This window comes from Homalodisca vitripennis, chromosome 6 (genome assembly GCF_021130785.1).
Source record: "Homalodisca vitripennis isolate AUS2020 chromosome 6, UT_GWSS_2.1, whole genome shotgun sequence".
Taxonomy (NCBI): Eukaryota; Metazoa; Arthropoda; class Insecta; order Hemiptera; family Cicadellidae; genus Homalodisca; species Homalodisca vitripennis.
Window position 1 is genome coordinate 11,983,052 of NC_060212.1, and position 16,313 is coordinate 11,999,364.

The 16,313-nt window shown below is 41.0% G+C and overlaps 1 protein-coding gene across 1 annotated transcript in view; it reads left to right on the forward strand.

Annotated features, from left to right (window-relative positions):
• LOC124364107 (adenylate cyclase type 3) overlaps positions 1–16,313 on the forward strand; it is a 321,145-nt gene that overhangs the window by 81,827 nt on the left and 223,005 nt on the right. The window lies entirely within an intron of this gene.

A 16,313-nucleotide genomic window follows, 5' to 3' on the forward strand; every position in this document is an offset into this window, starting at 1 on the left:
GTGTGTGTGTGAGAGAGAGAGAGAGAGAGAGAGAGAGAGAGAGAGAGAGAGAGAGAGAGAGAGGAGAGAGAGAGAGAGAGAGAGAGAGAGAGAGAGAGAGATTGTGTGTGTGTGTGTGTGTGTGTGTGTGTGTGTGTGTGTGTGTGTAGCCCCCCCCCCCCCACCCCCCCCCCCCCCCACCCCCCCCCCCCCCCACCCCCCCCCCCCCCCACCCCCCCCCCCCCCCACCCCCCCCCCCCCCCACCCCCCATCCTCGTACAAACACGGACAGGCCCTCCTTCGTGTTAATCATACACGTGTATCTGGCGTATTAAGCTATTTTGTAACCGTTTAAGGCACTGGTTAATCCTAGTACAAGTCTGTCTCCTCGTACAAACACGGACCGGCTCCTCCGTATGATACGCGTTATCTGGCGTATTAAGCTTATTTTGTAATCAGTTTTAAGGCCATGTATCCTAGTACAAGTCTGTCTCCTCGTACAAACACGGAACCGGCTCCTCCGTATCATACACGTTATCTGGCGTATTAAGCTATTTTGTAACTGTTTAAGGCCTGTATCCTAGTAACAAGTCTGTCTCCTCGTACAAACACGGACCGACTCCTCCGTATCATACACGTTATCTGGCGTATTAAGCTATTTTGCAACTGTTTAAGGCCTGTATCCTAGTACAAGTCTGTCTCCTCGTACAAACACGGACCGGCTCCTTCGTATGATACGCGTTATCTGGCGTATTAAGCTATTTTGTAACCGTTTAAGGCCTGTATCCTAGTACAAATCTGTCTCCTCGTACAAACACGGACCGGCTCCTTCGTATGATACGCGTTATCTGGCGTATTAAAGCTATTTTGTAACCGTTTAAGGCCTGTATCCTAGTACAAGTCTGTCTCCCTCGTACAAACACGGACGGCTCCTCCGTATCATACACGTTATCTGGCGTATTAAGCTATTTTGTAAACCGTTTAAGGCCTGTATCCTAGTACAAATCTGTCTCCTCGTACAAACACGGACGGGCTCCTTCGTATGATACGCGTTATCTGGCGTATTAAGCTATTTTGTAACCGTTTAAGGCCTGTATCCTAGTACAAGTCTGTCCTCCTCGTACAAACACGGACCGACTCCTCTGTATCATACGCGTTTATCTGGCGTATTAAGCTATTTTGTAACTGTTTAAGGCCTGTATCCTAGTACAAGTCTGTCTCCTCGTACAAACACGGACCGACTCTCCGTATCATACACGTTATCTGGCGTATTAAGCTATTTTGCAACTGTTTAAGGCCTGTATCCTAGTACAAGTCTGTCTCTTCGTACAAACACGGACCGACTCCTCCGTATCATACCACGTTATCTGGCGTTATTAAGCTATTTTGTAACCTTTAAGGCCTGTATCCTAGTACAAATCTGTCTCCTCGTACAAACACGGACGGGCTCCTCCGTATGATACGCGTTATCTGGCGTATTAAGCTATTTTGTAACCGTTTAAGGCCTGTATCCTAGTACAAGTCTGTCTCCTCGTACAAACACGGACCGGCTCCTCTGTATCATACGCGTTATCTGGCGTTATTAAGCTATTTTGTAACTGTTTAAGGCCTGTATCCTAGTACAAGTCTGTCTCCTCGTACAAACACGGACCGGCTCCTCCGTATCATACACGTTATCTGGCGTATTAAGCTATTTTGTAACTGTTTAAGGCCTGTATCCTAGTACAAGTCTGTCTCCTCGTACAAACACGGACCGGCTCCTTCGTATGATACACCGTTATCTGGCGTATTAAGCTATTTTGTAACTGTTTAAGGCCTGTATCCTAGTACAAGTCTGTCTCCTCGTAACAAACACGGACCGGCTCCTTCGTATGATACGCGTTATCTGGCGTATTAAGCTATTTTGTAACTGTTTAAGGCCTGTATCCTAGTACAAATCTGTCTCCTCGTACAAACACGGACCGGCTCCTTCGTCATGATACGCGTTATCTGGCGTATTAAGCTATTTTGTAACCGTTTAAGGCCTGTATCCTAGTACAAGTCTGTCTCCTCGTACAAACACGGACCGACTCCTCCGTATCATACGCGTTATCTGGCGTATTCAGCTATTTTGTAACCGTTTATGGTCTGTTCCTCGTACAAACACAGACCGGTTCCTCCGTATCATACGCGTTATCTGGCGTATTCAGCTATTTTTGTAACCTTTTAGGTCTGTTCCTCGTTACAAACACAGACCGGGTTCCTCCGTATCATACCGATTATCTGCCGTATTCAGCTATTTTGTAACTATTTAAGGTCTGTTCCTCGTACAAACACAGACAGGTTCCTCCGTATCATACGCGTTATCTGCCGTATTCAGCTATTTTGTAACCGTTTAAGGTCTGTTCCTCGTATCCGTATAATACGCGTTTATCTGGCGTATTCAAACTATTTTGTAACCGCAACAGACCGGTTCCTCCGTATCATACGCGTTATCTGCCGTATTCAGCTATTTTGTAACTATTTAAGGTCTGTATCCTCGTAGAAAGGGTGAAAAACACACAGACCGGTTCCTCCGTATCATACGCGTTATCTGCCGTATTCAGCTATTTTTGTAACACTATTTAAGGTCTGTTCCTCGTACAAAAACAGACCGGTTCCTCCGTATCATACGCGTTATCTGGCGTATTCAGCTGTTTTGCTACTTTTTAAGGTCTGTTCCTCGTACAAAAACAGACCGGTTCCTCCGTATCATACGCGTTATCTGCCGTATTCAGCTATTTTGTAACCGTTTAAGGTCTGTTCCTCGTACAAACACAGACCGGCTCCTCCGTATCATACGTCGTTATCTGGCGTATTCAGCTATTTTGTAACCGTTTAAGGTCTGTTCCTCGTACAAACACAGACCGGTTCCTCCGTATCATACGCGTTATCTGCCGTAATTCAGCTATTTTGTAACTATTTAAGGTCTGTTCCTCGTACAAACACAGACCGGTTCCTCCGTAATCATACGCGTTATCTGCCGTATTCAGCTATTTTGTAACTATTTAAGGTCTGTTCCTCGTACAAAAACAGACCGGTTCCTCCGTATCATACGCGTTATCTGCCGTTATTCAGCTATTTTGTAACTATTTAAGGTCTGTTCCTCGTACAAACACAGACCGGTTCCTCCGTATCATACGCGTTATCTGGCGTATTCAGCTATTTTGTAACTATTTAAGGTCTGTTCCTCGTACAATCACAGACCGGTTCCTCCGTTATCATACGCGTTATCTGGCTATTGATCTATTTTGTATTTTTTAAAGACCTGTCTCTCAGTAAAAACCCGCACCGCATATGTATTATCTGGCGTAACCATCTGGTTTGTAAACTGTTTTAAGGTCTGTCTTCTCGTACAAACGCAGGCGCAACGTAATTCGGTTAGAGGCTGCTGGAGAAATTTAATGTCGGTCCCTAATACTCAAGACTTTCTGATTATGAGCCATCCAGATGGTATTTAAGTCAATGTGTCTTCTAGTTATAAAAAAAATACACTTTGTTGTGTTGATGATAATGCCGCTATCGCTTCACTAATGGTCAAGCTCGTTTTTTTTTTGCTCCAGTAGCAGTGAAACATCCCTCTCATCCTTAATCGCCAAATTTCGGTAAAATCATTCAAGTAAGTGTTAAATAAGTAAGGACCCAAATGTGATCCCTGAGGAACACCAGACGTGGCTATAGACTCTGGGGGAAAGCTGTTATCTTATCGAATATATAGGGTATGTCTCCTAATTAAAGTTTGGATCTAATTATGCAGCGTGCAGAAGATTCCATATCTTAATAGCTTGGCAAGGAGAACAGGATGACTCAATCAATCAAGGTCTTTGGAGAAGTCTATGTATACAGCCGTCGACTTAATGGCCACACTAAAAAGTATTTAAGTTGTAGTTTTGGAATATTATAAGGTTTGATGAAAACGATCTGCGCGGCGTAAAATCGTGTTAGTGGTGGGATAGTATGGATTTGAAAAATGCAAGAAGTTTGCTAAGGATGAGCTTTTAAAGTACTTTGGCTAGTGATGATAGAATAGTGATTGGCAAATAGTTTGCAACTGCTCCACTTCCTCGATCTCGAAGCGACAAGATGACTCTACCTGATTGCTTGCGAAATTGAACACAAGTGAGGCTAAAATTGGCTTGTAAAAATGAGGTGAAAGAAGATACAAACAGCCGAATCTTTCCTTTTGCATCACTAGCAGTTTTTTTTGAAACTGGAAAACAGGCCGCTGTCGAGTCGTCTCTTCTTGAAGATTTGAACAAAGATCCAGAAACCTGGGTTGGAAGCGATGAAACTCTTCGATGTGATTAATATAATTTTTATATTTCTTGTAACAAAATTTAGATGGGGCCTTGCATCGGTTTTTCACTAGGGAAAATTGTGGTAAGCAACTGGGTCAATATTAGTTTTTCTCTTACATTGCAAAGTTTTTTTGTGGTTGACCAGATCGGAAAAGATATTTGGATAACCATTCGGAGAAAATAGTGCTAATAGGTTTTTAAAGAGGTGAGTAGTGTTTTATTATTAAGACGTAGGGCTTACCTGTAAATTCCTAGCAGGTCACCAATGAATGAAAATCGCATTCATCCAGTCCGATAAATGGCAGATAGGTTAAGCTTCTCAATGTTATAATATGCGTTAGGCTATTGCAGCCGATGTGTACACATGAGGGGATAATACTTATGTTTATAAAGCTGTGTTATGACTACTATTTAAGTTTTTTCCTGTTTTAAACGACGTCGAAAAATTTTTACGTAAACTCTTGAAATATTTCGGCATCGATTGAAGACCCATATTAAGCATACATACATTAAAACAAAACTGACATGGTCAGTAATGTTTATATCCGCTTATAAATGAGAGTGGAGTGGGTCGGAGCTTTATCATGATTGGCTGGTCTTATCAATCACCGTTAAGTACGGCTTCTTTTTTTTCCATGATGGCAGCTTTTTGATAAACTGACGTTGACATTAATTGTTACAATTATTTTTAATCATTCGCATCGCTTACAACATTTACAGATTTGAGTCCTGAAGTTCACCTGATTGTGAAAATATGAATATGGCAAATTGATCGTTAAATGGTGACATTAGAGTGATCATGTTGAGTGAACCTCCATGAAAATATCCATCCCAGGGAGGGAAAATGACAGCATGTGTGGTGTATTCAGCTAATGGTTGTTGTGGTGTTTGCCTCTGACAAAAGACGGAAGTTGAGGCGTAAAGAAGATGAACGCGTTCCGAGGATAAATTGTTTTCCACACTGGAAAACCCTATGTGGAAATAAGAGTTTGTTGTGTAAAGTCAATAGAGCAAATGATCCCCATAGTGTTTTGGATATTACTTGTCGAATCTTCAACTACATAGTAAAATCTTTATCGTGTATTTCTATCTATTCTCTCAAATGAATGTCAGTTTTCAAAATGATAATAACTCAAAGTTTGCGACTCATGTGTATTGATATTTTGTAAGATTCATTTTCATCTCTATTTAACTGTGTATATAAACCGCAAAAATGATTGATAAGAAGATTTTGATTCTTAATGTCGAGATTAGATTATAGATAAATTGCAGTTACACTTAGAATTCTGTTTTATTTCCAACAAATGTAATATTAATACTCAAATTCTTACTAGGTACTAACTCAATGTAACCATGTAAAAAAAAATACAGTTGGAAGGTTTTAGTTTTTATAAATATTATCAGGGGTAGAAAGATTCCTTTTGGGCATAAATTAAGATACATTGTCTCAGATATTATGACTATGAATCAGGTGAAGTGTTCCACTTCTGAGATTACAGCACGGTGGAGGCTGGGGGTAGGACTGTTTTGGTTTACATGGAAGCTCCCAGGTACCTTGGTATCATTGTGTCATCATGCCACGTAAACTGATGTGAGCCTGTACAGAAAGCAGTACAGGTCGCGCCACGTAGGGTGGTGTAACTACCCATGAGCTGTAAATTCCTCCTCCTCCGTTTCTTTGTTGACTTATTTTTATAAATACGGTGTAAATGCTCTGTTTTTTATGTGACAAGTCTGCCTATTTTTTGAATACACTGAGTGAATTGGGGAGAACTCCTGATGGTGTATTTCAACTCGTTTATTGATATAACTACTTAAAAGCAATAACAGCTCAGTTGTGAGTTTTAATTTTATTTAAATTTGTAGTTTTATTTCAATTACTATACATATACTATTAAATATTCAGCTCGTTCTTTCGTCGCCAAGCACCATAATAGTCATAATGTGTTGGAAGCTATTTTTATTTTAAAGTGCATAACATTATTTTTCTATTCGAGTAGCTTTTAATGCTTATTTAAAAAGATAAATAATATATACACGTATAAAATTATAAAAATGGAGGTTATAGAAATTATTATATCAGGTTTTTATTCTTGGTTTTAAGGCTTTTATATATTTCCTGCCTTGATGGGAAACTGAATTTGATTCTCAGTAGGTATGGCGCTAATATGGGATCTTATGGATTATTATAACCTTACATATATTTATGTACGTTTTGCTTCCTGTTTGGACACAACTACAGACAGCGATATCTGAACACAGACTTCCGGTTTAGTCTCCTGACATGACCCTCTTATCTTGTCACGTATTTTCTGCATTTTCATAAAGTTTTATCCTTTCTTTATACAGGCAGACTGCAACACTTTCTGGTCTATTTGCTTTGCTTTGAACATGTATATTATGTACTTATTAACAGGTAATCTTTTCCGTGTATGCTCCACCGAATCTCGGTGAACATTTATCGAGTAACGGCATTATCTGAAAAGATCCTACACCTATCATGAGATTCGCTCATAATTACAATCTCCCTTACCGTCGTTCAAAGGTCTTTGAAGAAAAAGCATACCTTAGAGCAAAGTTCTTAAATACACGGTCATTCTACGCAGTTGGTGAATTTCAGAATTCGAGAAGCTTTAATCTGAATGGCAATTAATCTGCAACTGATTGTAAATTTTGTAATATTGATGCCATTTCAAATCTTAAGGATCTCTCTCTCTCTCTCTCTCTCTCTCTCTCTCTCTCGACGTTGAGCTTAGGTGTGTCTCGTTGAATACCTGATGTTTTAAGTTTTAGTAAAATTACATAGAAGCGTAATGCACTGAACTCTTTCAGAGAAATAGAGGGAAATAGTCGAGAAAGATTTTCTTGAGATTACCATTATTGATTTTCTATAGCCTAGAAGGCAAATTGAATTATTTAAGCACAACCTGATTTCCTTGAAATCGGTTGAGGGATTTTTCATAAGAAAGAAATTGATCGTCAGCCATGCTAATTTCGGCATAGGTCAAAATGGGATGGTACTAAGAGGGATAAAGTCATTAAATGATAATTTTTTCTCAGTTCACATTTTAAACTAGATAAAGAGATTGAAAGTCACCACTATAAGGTCTGTATTTATCTGACGCTTATTAAAACTTTATTTACGTATCTGACGGTTAGTTTTAAGTATTTAATGTTAAAAAAAATATGGTCCTGAGAAAAAGTATTATTACATATTTTAACGGTTTTTGATACCCTTCCATTTCGACGTTAGTGTGATATGTGTTTTATTAACGAAAATTTATTTATTAGTATGAAGTAAAATCAATTTGTATGTTTGTACAATATACATTTGCTCTCTGCTCTTGGACTATAAAAATCAGCTTTGCTGTAGTCTAAGTTAGTTGCAAAGTAAATTTACATACAAAAGTGAGTGAAAGTTAATAAAGATATGGCCGTTAGGCAATAAGATAGCGTGGAGCATTCCGTTGATTTTTATGCATTTTCCTTTGCCCAATAACGGAGAGACGCGCGGTCACCTACATTCCGTTGATGCGGTCGAAACCGGTCGCGGACTGAATCATTGTATCCGGTGTAATTCGGGTCACATTCAAATATCAGATGTAACATCATACCACATTATACATTCATTGAGAAATAATCAATCGGATTAATAGGCATAAATCAAATAGCCCTAGTTAAAAATCCTTGATTTTACACATTTCATTATTTAGAGTGAATATCATGTAGAGTTAATTTTCTAGAAAAAGTTGTAACTGTTGGTATATGCAGTCTTTAGTTGTGCTTATTTTTGTAGAATTGATTTAAAAATTATGAATATTTATTCAGTAAAAGGTACGCAAAAATAATAAAAACGTTTTGTAAAATATTCTTACATCTTTTGGGTTAATGTTTAGGTGACAAAATTCTTGGAAAAATCAATAACAGCTGGCTCACATGTACAGGTTTTGTGGACAACTATGTAATAAAGAACAGTGTCCATATAAGTTATCATGTACACTAGACAAAGAATATTTTAATAATATTCAGACGAAAGCTTTCATGATCAAATTGTATTTAACTCCTGTTAGTTTAAAAAGGCAGATCCAATGACTTTATGTTTTTGAAATTAATAAACCAAAAATAAATAAATAATGGAATATCGAAGGAACCGATAGGACGTAACGAAAGTAAGAGTAGAATTCATATCACCGAATTGTACTAACTTTTTATCGGGTTTCTTCTGCTTTGACTTCTCTAACTTTGCTGCTCTTGACCTTATGATCCCAATTTTAGCAAAGTTCATTCTTGGATGTTTAAATCTCTAGTACTTGTTTGTCAAGAGTAAACGCAAAGACAGATAGAGAGACAGACAAAAATCGGCTCGATTTTAAAAAGTGTCTGTCGGTTTCCTTAATAACTGCATTGGACTCAAATACTTCGCAAAATGATGCTTGAAAGCTACAAATGTTTTTACATTAACTGATTAGCAACAATCTTTGTGTAATCAGTGATAAGAAAATGGCTGTATAGTGGTCTGCAGTTTTGTTTAGTCATCCCTGCTTCAAGAGGAGGAAGTAAGCCCATCAATAAATATCGTGCATCACAAATCAAGAACCACCTGTTTGTGTTGTGCGATTCCAGCGTTCACCAGTGTGACTGGACCCTTCAGTCAATATTGACCTGATTGAGAGCCTTCTTCCTGTGGCCACTAGTCTGCAGCAGCTAGGCTGATAAACAGGCCGTCACCATCAAAACAACCTGCTTGTGTTGTGATATTCATCGTCTCCGGTGTAAATAGACCCTTCAGTCAATATTGAACTGATTGAGAGCCTTCTTCCTGTGGCCACTAGTCTGCTGCTAGGCAGATAAACAGGCCGTCACCATCAAGAACAACCTGTTTGTGTTGTGAGATTTCAGCGTTCACCAGTGTGACTGGGACCCTTCAGTCAATATTGACCTGATTGAGAGCCTTCTTCCTGTGGCCCACTAGTCTGCTGCTAGGCTGATAAACAGACCGTCACCATCAACAACAACCTGTTTGTGTTGTGAGATTTCAGCGTTCGCCGGTGTGACTGGACCCTTCAGTCAATATCGACCTGATTGAGAGCCTTCTTCCTGTGGCCACTACTCTGCTGCTAGGCTGTTAAACAGGCCGTCACCATCAAGAACAACCTGCTTGTGTTGTGATATTCCATCGTCACCGGTGTAACTAAGTCAATATCGACCCTGATTGAGAGCCTTCTTTCTGTGGCCACTAGTCTGCAGCTAGGCTGATAAAACAGGCCGTCACCATCAAGAACAACCTGTTTGTGTTGTGAGATTTCAGCGTTCACCAGTGTGACTGGACCCTTCAGTCAATATTGACCTGATTGAGAGCCTTCTTCCTGTGGCCACTAGTCTGCTGCTAGGCTGATAAACAGACCGTCACCATCAACAACAACCTGCTTGTGTTGTGATATTCCATCGTCTCAGGTGTAAATAGACCCTTCAGTCAATATTGACCTGATTGAGAGCCTTCTTCCTGTGGGCCACTACTCTGCTGCTAGGCTGATTAAACAGGCCGTCACCATCAAGAACAACCTGTTTGCGTTGTGAGATTTCAGCAGCGTTCACCAGTGTGACTGGACCCTTCAGTCAATAATTGACCTGATTGAGAGCCTTCTTCCTGTGGCCACTAGTCTGCTGCTAGGCTGATAAACAGACCGTCACCATCAACAACAACCTGTTTGTGTTGTGAGATTTTCAGCGTTCGCCGGTGTGACTGGACCCTTCAGTCAATATCGACCTGATTGAGAGCCTTCTTCCTGTGGCCACTACTGTGCTGCTAGGCTGTTAAACAGGCCGTCACCATCAAGAACAACCTGTTTGTGTTGTGATATTCCATCGTCACCGGTTGTAACTAAGTCAATATCGACCTGATTGAGAGCCTTCTTCTTGTGGCCACTAGTCCCGCTGCTAGGCTGATAAACAGGCAGTCATCATCAAGAACAACCTGCTTGTGTTGTTGATATTCCATCGTCACCGGTGTAACTAAGTCAATATCGACCTGATTGAGAGCCTTCTTCTTGTGGCCACTAGTCCGCTGCTAGGCTGATAAACAGGCAGTCATCATCAAGAACAACCTGTTTGTGTTGTGAGATTCCATCGTCACCGGTGTAACTAGACCCTTCAGTCAATATCGACCTGATTGAGAGCCTTCTTCTTGTGGCCACTAGTCCGCTGCTAGTCTGATAAACAGGGCGTCACCATCAAGAACAACCTGTTTGTGTTGTGAGATTCCATCGTCACCGGTGTAACTAGACCCTTCAGTCAATATTGACCTGATTGAGAGCCTTCTTCCTGTGGCCACTAGTCCGCTGCTAGGCTGATAAACAGGCCGTCACTATCAAGAACAACCTGTTTGTGTTGTGAGATTCCAGCGTTAAACGGTGTGACTGGACCCTTCAGTCAATATCGACCTGAATGAGAGCGTTTTTCCTGTGGCTATTAGTCCGCTGCAAGGCTGACAAACAGGCCGTCATTATCAAGAACAACCTGCTTGTGTTGTGAGATTCCAGCGTTCACCGGTGTGACTGCACCCTTCAGTCAATATCGACCTGATTGAGAGCCTTCTTCCTGTGGCCACTAGTCCGCTGCAAGGCTGATAAACAGGGCGTCACATCAAGAACATCGTCAAATTGCAAGTCCGTTGAAGAAATTTTGGTCATCCTCACACTTACCTAGGTGGTATTAATAATGACATAAAAAATGCATTATCGAAATAAAGGTTAAGCATGCACGTTTTCAGGAGAAGTTTCAATCTTGACCTCATTATGGTGTCGCGAGGCTGAGTGATACTTGTTAGGTCGCTGTCTCGTGAATGCCACATTCGATATTTGTCCAATGTTCAATAAGAACATATATTCTTAATCCACGAGCTTTCTGGGGATAGTAAAGCTATCAAAGAAAATACTCCTGATATGGCATCTAGTCTGCTTTTAGATGGATGAAGTAGCACAGTGACACAACAAGCTTATGGCAGCTGTTCTCCAGTTATTTCAACTCAGTCTACTCACCCTCGATACGAGTGTCACCTAGCTTTAGCTATCCCGTCTTCGATTCTATTCTGTCATAACAACCTCAACAGAGAAAGGAAGGTGTTCTCAGCAAGCTTATGAATCTGGACACTACAAGGAGCTGAATTGACAATATACCGCTCTATGCTTCATCACTGCCGATATCTTTAGCTGAACCCTCACCTGTGTTGTTCAATGAATCACTTAACAAAGGAATCTTCCCTAGCTCTTTAAAGTTGGGTCATCATTCCTTTACATAAAGCAAAATGATCCAGCGACATACGGAACTACCGTCCAATCACTATTCTGCCGGCAATTGGCAAAGTTATTGAAAGTCATTCGTGTAGATTAGATGAATCCTTTTTCTATCCAAAAATAATCATCCTTCCCAAACATGGTTTTATGAAGGGCAAGGTCTACTGTTCCAACCTCCGCTCTTTCAGAATATGTTTTGTCTGCTTTTCGCAAGAACTACCAAGTTGATACAGCCTACATCGTTATGGCAAAAGCCTTCGACAAGGTCGACCACACATTTATTGTGTCTAGTTGCTGGGTTACGGAGTGGCTGAATCTTTTGTCATGGATTTCTAGTTTTTATATTCAAAAACGTACGCTGGTCGTAAGGATTAGGTTCCGCTCACTTCACTCAGTTCTCCACCATTCTTGAGGAGTTCCACAAGGTTCTTTGGCTGGGACCTTGCCTCTTCAATGTCTTTGTCAAATGACCTACTAACAAATTAACTGTAAAGGGAATTACATTTTGCTGGACGACCTCGGAAGATTTTCATCACTGTGTTACACCAGGCAAGACTCTCAAGAAATTTCAAAATAGCCTTTCCGAACTTGGGATTGGTAGGCTGTGATCAGGAATAACATGTCTGTAAATCCCAGTAAGTGCTCTTGTATAAACTTTTCACCGCATCAAATCCCCAGTCATATAACGTATACTCCATTTCTGGTACATCCATTCCCCACGGGTCCCAGTGTATAAAAGACATAGGCCCCACGGGGTTATATTTGCAGGCGACATGGGATTTTTCTGGAAATATAGACCACGATCAGTAGCAAAGCAAAAAAAGATGCTTGGTTTCATAGCAAGATTGTCCAGAGGCATCGCCACCACTTCTGCTCTTCGCTCTCTGGATTGTTCCCTTGTGAGGAACAGCTTGTGGATGTGCAAGTCCCGTGTGGTCGCACTTTACACTGTTGGCAATAGACGAGACTGGAGCTCTGCAAAGGGCGTTTCCTTCGCTTGATTGGTGTCGGCTGGGTTTTGCCTATCTTGATGTGCCTGTGGAGGAACTGGTCCAGCAATCTGCAACTTGACACCTCTTGCCCTGCGACGTGACGTGGATGATGTTGTCTTCTCTGGAAGATAGTGAATGGTCGCTGAACTGTCAGATATCCCTAGCTGAAATCGTCTCAGAGTTCGGCAAACACAAGGATCTCGAGATCTGCTGGGTCGAAGATACCACTCAAACCAACTTCGACTTCACAGTCTTTCGCAAGTTTATTCGCTGGGAAATCAGGTTGCGTCTGGGTCTGTGACCTGTTCTTTCGATGGCTTCACCAGGTTCGTCGGCGCAGGCCTTCTCTCGTCTTTCTGTGAGGGACTAGAAATTAAGACTAGTTGCTTTAATCCTGTGTTAAGGGCTTGTTTCATTGTATTATATGTTGTATTTATTTAATTTCTACTGTTATTTGTTAAATGTTATATATTATATTTTAAATTTAATTTGCACAATTTATTTATTTCGCTCTTATCAATCTATATATTTTCGTTAGCTAGTTGGATTGCATTGTTCCTGGTGGCCGTTGCACAAAGAGTTTTTATACATATTTTTTCCTTTACGTAATTATTTATTATTCTACTTGTTGTCTACCTATACTTTAGTTTGTTTTTTATTGTTTTTTAAGTAAAATACAATTTATCTAATACCAATTTTCTGAGTAGTTCTCCATACTTGAATAATTATTGTTGTTTGTTAATTTCTTTTGTTATGTTTTGGATATTTATAACTTGTTATATCTTTGAATACTTATTATTTATTATCAAATTTTTGTATGTACCTCTTTTGTTACATTTATGTAGATTTTTCATTGATTGTATTATTCTTTATTTCCGCTGTATTCTTACTATCTATGCTTGTCTTTGTAAATGGCTGCTCTGCGTTGAAATAAAATAAAAATAAGAACAACCTGTTTGTGTTGTGAGATTCAGGAGTTCAACGGTTGGGTGACTGGACCCTTCAGTCAATATCGACCTGTAATGAGAGCGTTCTTCATGTGGCAATAGTCCGCTGCAAGGCTGACTAAACAGGTTGTCAGAGTTCCCGAGTCCCCAGTCCTGCCGTACGGAGCGACGGCACAGAGAGGCGGGGGGTAAAGAGAGGGCTTTTTAAGGATGAAGAAGGATGACGAAGGCCATCAGTTACCGATGCAGAAACGGGCAGTGACACAAACTAGGATATAAGGGGAACGAGGAGGGGAACACGAGTAAAGGATAGAATTAAACACACGAGGGACGGCAAAAAAGGAGGAAATCGGATGGATGGCGATAGGGGAGACAGGATGCGGACTCGGATGGAACGGGAGGGAGGTATGCCGAGGAAAAGGGGTCTCAAAGACCGTAAGAGGCCGCCAGGGAAGAGAGCATAGCGGCTCCCGGACACAACGTCCGGGTCCCGTATGGCCGCACGCCGACGCGTGCGCAACGGACAGACCGGTGCGCGCCGGCTGTACCCGGAGAGTCGAATAGAACCGGTATACTAGTCAAGCTAGTGGACACGATCAGCAGTACTTTAACCGGGCAAGTTCCACCAACGTTCCGTCGCCGTACGCGTACCGTCCTTTTCCCCGTCCGTCTGCCACAGTCCAGGCACCGCGTCCACGCGCCCACCCCGTCGCGTCGTTCCGTCACGTCCCCCGTCCCGCCCGCTGACTCATTCCCGAGCGTTCCCCCGACGTCATCTCAGTCATTATCAAGAACAACCTGCTTGGTGTTGATGAGATTCCAGCGTTCACCGGTGTGACGTGCACCCTTCAGTCAATATCGACCTGATTGAGAGCCTTCTTCCTGTGGCCACTAGTCCGCTGCAAGGCTGATAAACAGGGCGTCACCATAAAGAACAACCTGTTTGTGTTGTGAGATTCCAGCGTTCACCGGTGTAACTAGGCCCATCAGTCAATATCGACCTGATTGAGAGCCTTCTTCTTGTGGCCACTAGTCCGCTGCTAGGCTGATAAACAGGCAGTCATCATCAAGAACAACCTGTTTGTGTTGTGAGATTCCAGCGTTCACCGGTGTGACTGGACCCTTCAGTCAATATTGACTTGATTGAGAGCGTTTTTCCTGTGGCTACTAGTCCGCTGCAAGGCTGACAAACAGGCCGTCATTATCAAGAACAACCTGCTTGTGTTGTGAGATTCCAGCGTTCACCGGTGTGACTGCACCCTTCAGTCAATATGGACCTGATTGAGAGCCTTATTCCTGTAGCCACTAGTCCGCTGCAAGGTTGATAAACAGGGCGTCACCATAAAGAACAACCTGTTTGTGTTGTGAGATTCCAGCGTTCACCGGTGTGACTGGACCCTTCAGTCAATATTGACCTGATTGAGAGCGTTTTTTCCTGTGGCTATTAGTCCGCTGCAAGGCTGCTAAACAGGGTGCTACGATTTGCCTGATGGCTCTTTTTATAGTTTTTGTTATTAGATTATGAAGTCTCATGTAGCTGTTGGGCAGAAGTATTCACTTTAGTGTAGAATACGTTTTACATATTTTGTCTTTTATAACCTAATTTTTATGAAGACTATCTTTTATTGAAAACATGTTTACTGTTAAACAATTGTCATTAAATTTGTATTTTGTATCAATTGTTTTTATTTTGAATACAGAAAATACTTTCTCACGCTGTAAGGCTCATTAGCTCGTTAACTGTTAAATTACAAATTTTTAAGTAGTTCGTAAAAGCACAAAGCGGCAAATAACTGAAGATGTTCATCCCAGAATCAAATGAACTTTAATTATATGACTTGTAGCGCGCGCATATACGTTAGGAAGATCGGGCACAGAAGTGTAAGAGTAGAATACTGCAGGAATATAATCATTATGTATCAAAAACTTAAAGCGAATTATATAAATTGAAGTGCTAGAAAAAATTAGGTTTAGCCTCTATGACCATCCACATTATTTTTCGTGCAATTTTTTCCATCTGTTCGTAAATAAGAATGGTAATATATTTATTCAGTATTATCAGTGGTAGTATTTTATACTAGTGGTTTTAATTTTTACTATAATGTTTCTTTAGTAGTGTATAACTTTACAAATCATTAATGTTTTAAAACGATTCCAATTAGTTGAATTGTAGGAATGCAAGACTAGATGACCGCTTCCGCAATCTGTGGCGCTATTAGCCTCTTGTTTCAACCATCACCAATTGTTTTGCTAGCTTCATTTTCACATTACAATAATGACATTTGGGTGTTTGACTATATGTAACAGTGACGTATCAATAAAAGTGGTCCGATGGGTCGGGCCCGCTTCGGTCCTCAGACGAGCCACGTGACCTGAGCACGTCCTGTCTCGTCCGCGTTGATGTAGACGTTCTAGCCAAGTGGTAGGAGGAGGAAGAGCCGTGTTTAGCCAATGACCGCTTCCGCAATCTGTGGCGCTCTTAGTCTCTTGTTTCAACCATCATCAATTGTTCTGCTAGCTTCATTTTTCCATTAAAATAATCAAATGTGGGAGTATGACTCTATGTAAACAGTGGGCGTATCTATAGCAGTGGTCCGAGGGGTCGAGTCTCCAAATCATTTTATAACAGTAGCCTAAGAAAAACGTGTCTTGTTCAAATCTTGAATTGGGTGAATGTTAGCGAATCTGTCTTTTGTGAAGCTGTAAAGAATTTCATTTCTGTATCTATGTCGATCTGTCAGTTTGAATTTCCACACGATATCTTGAAAAAATAAACAAACATAAACT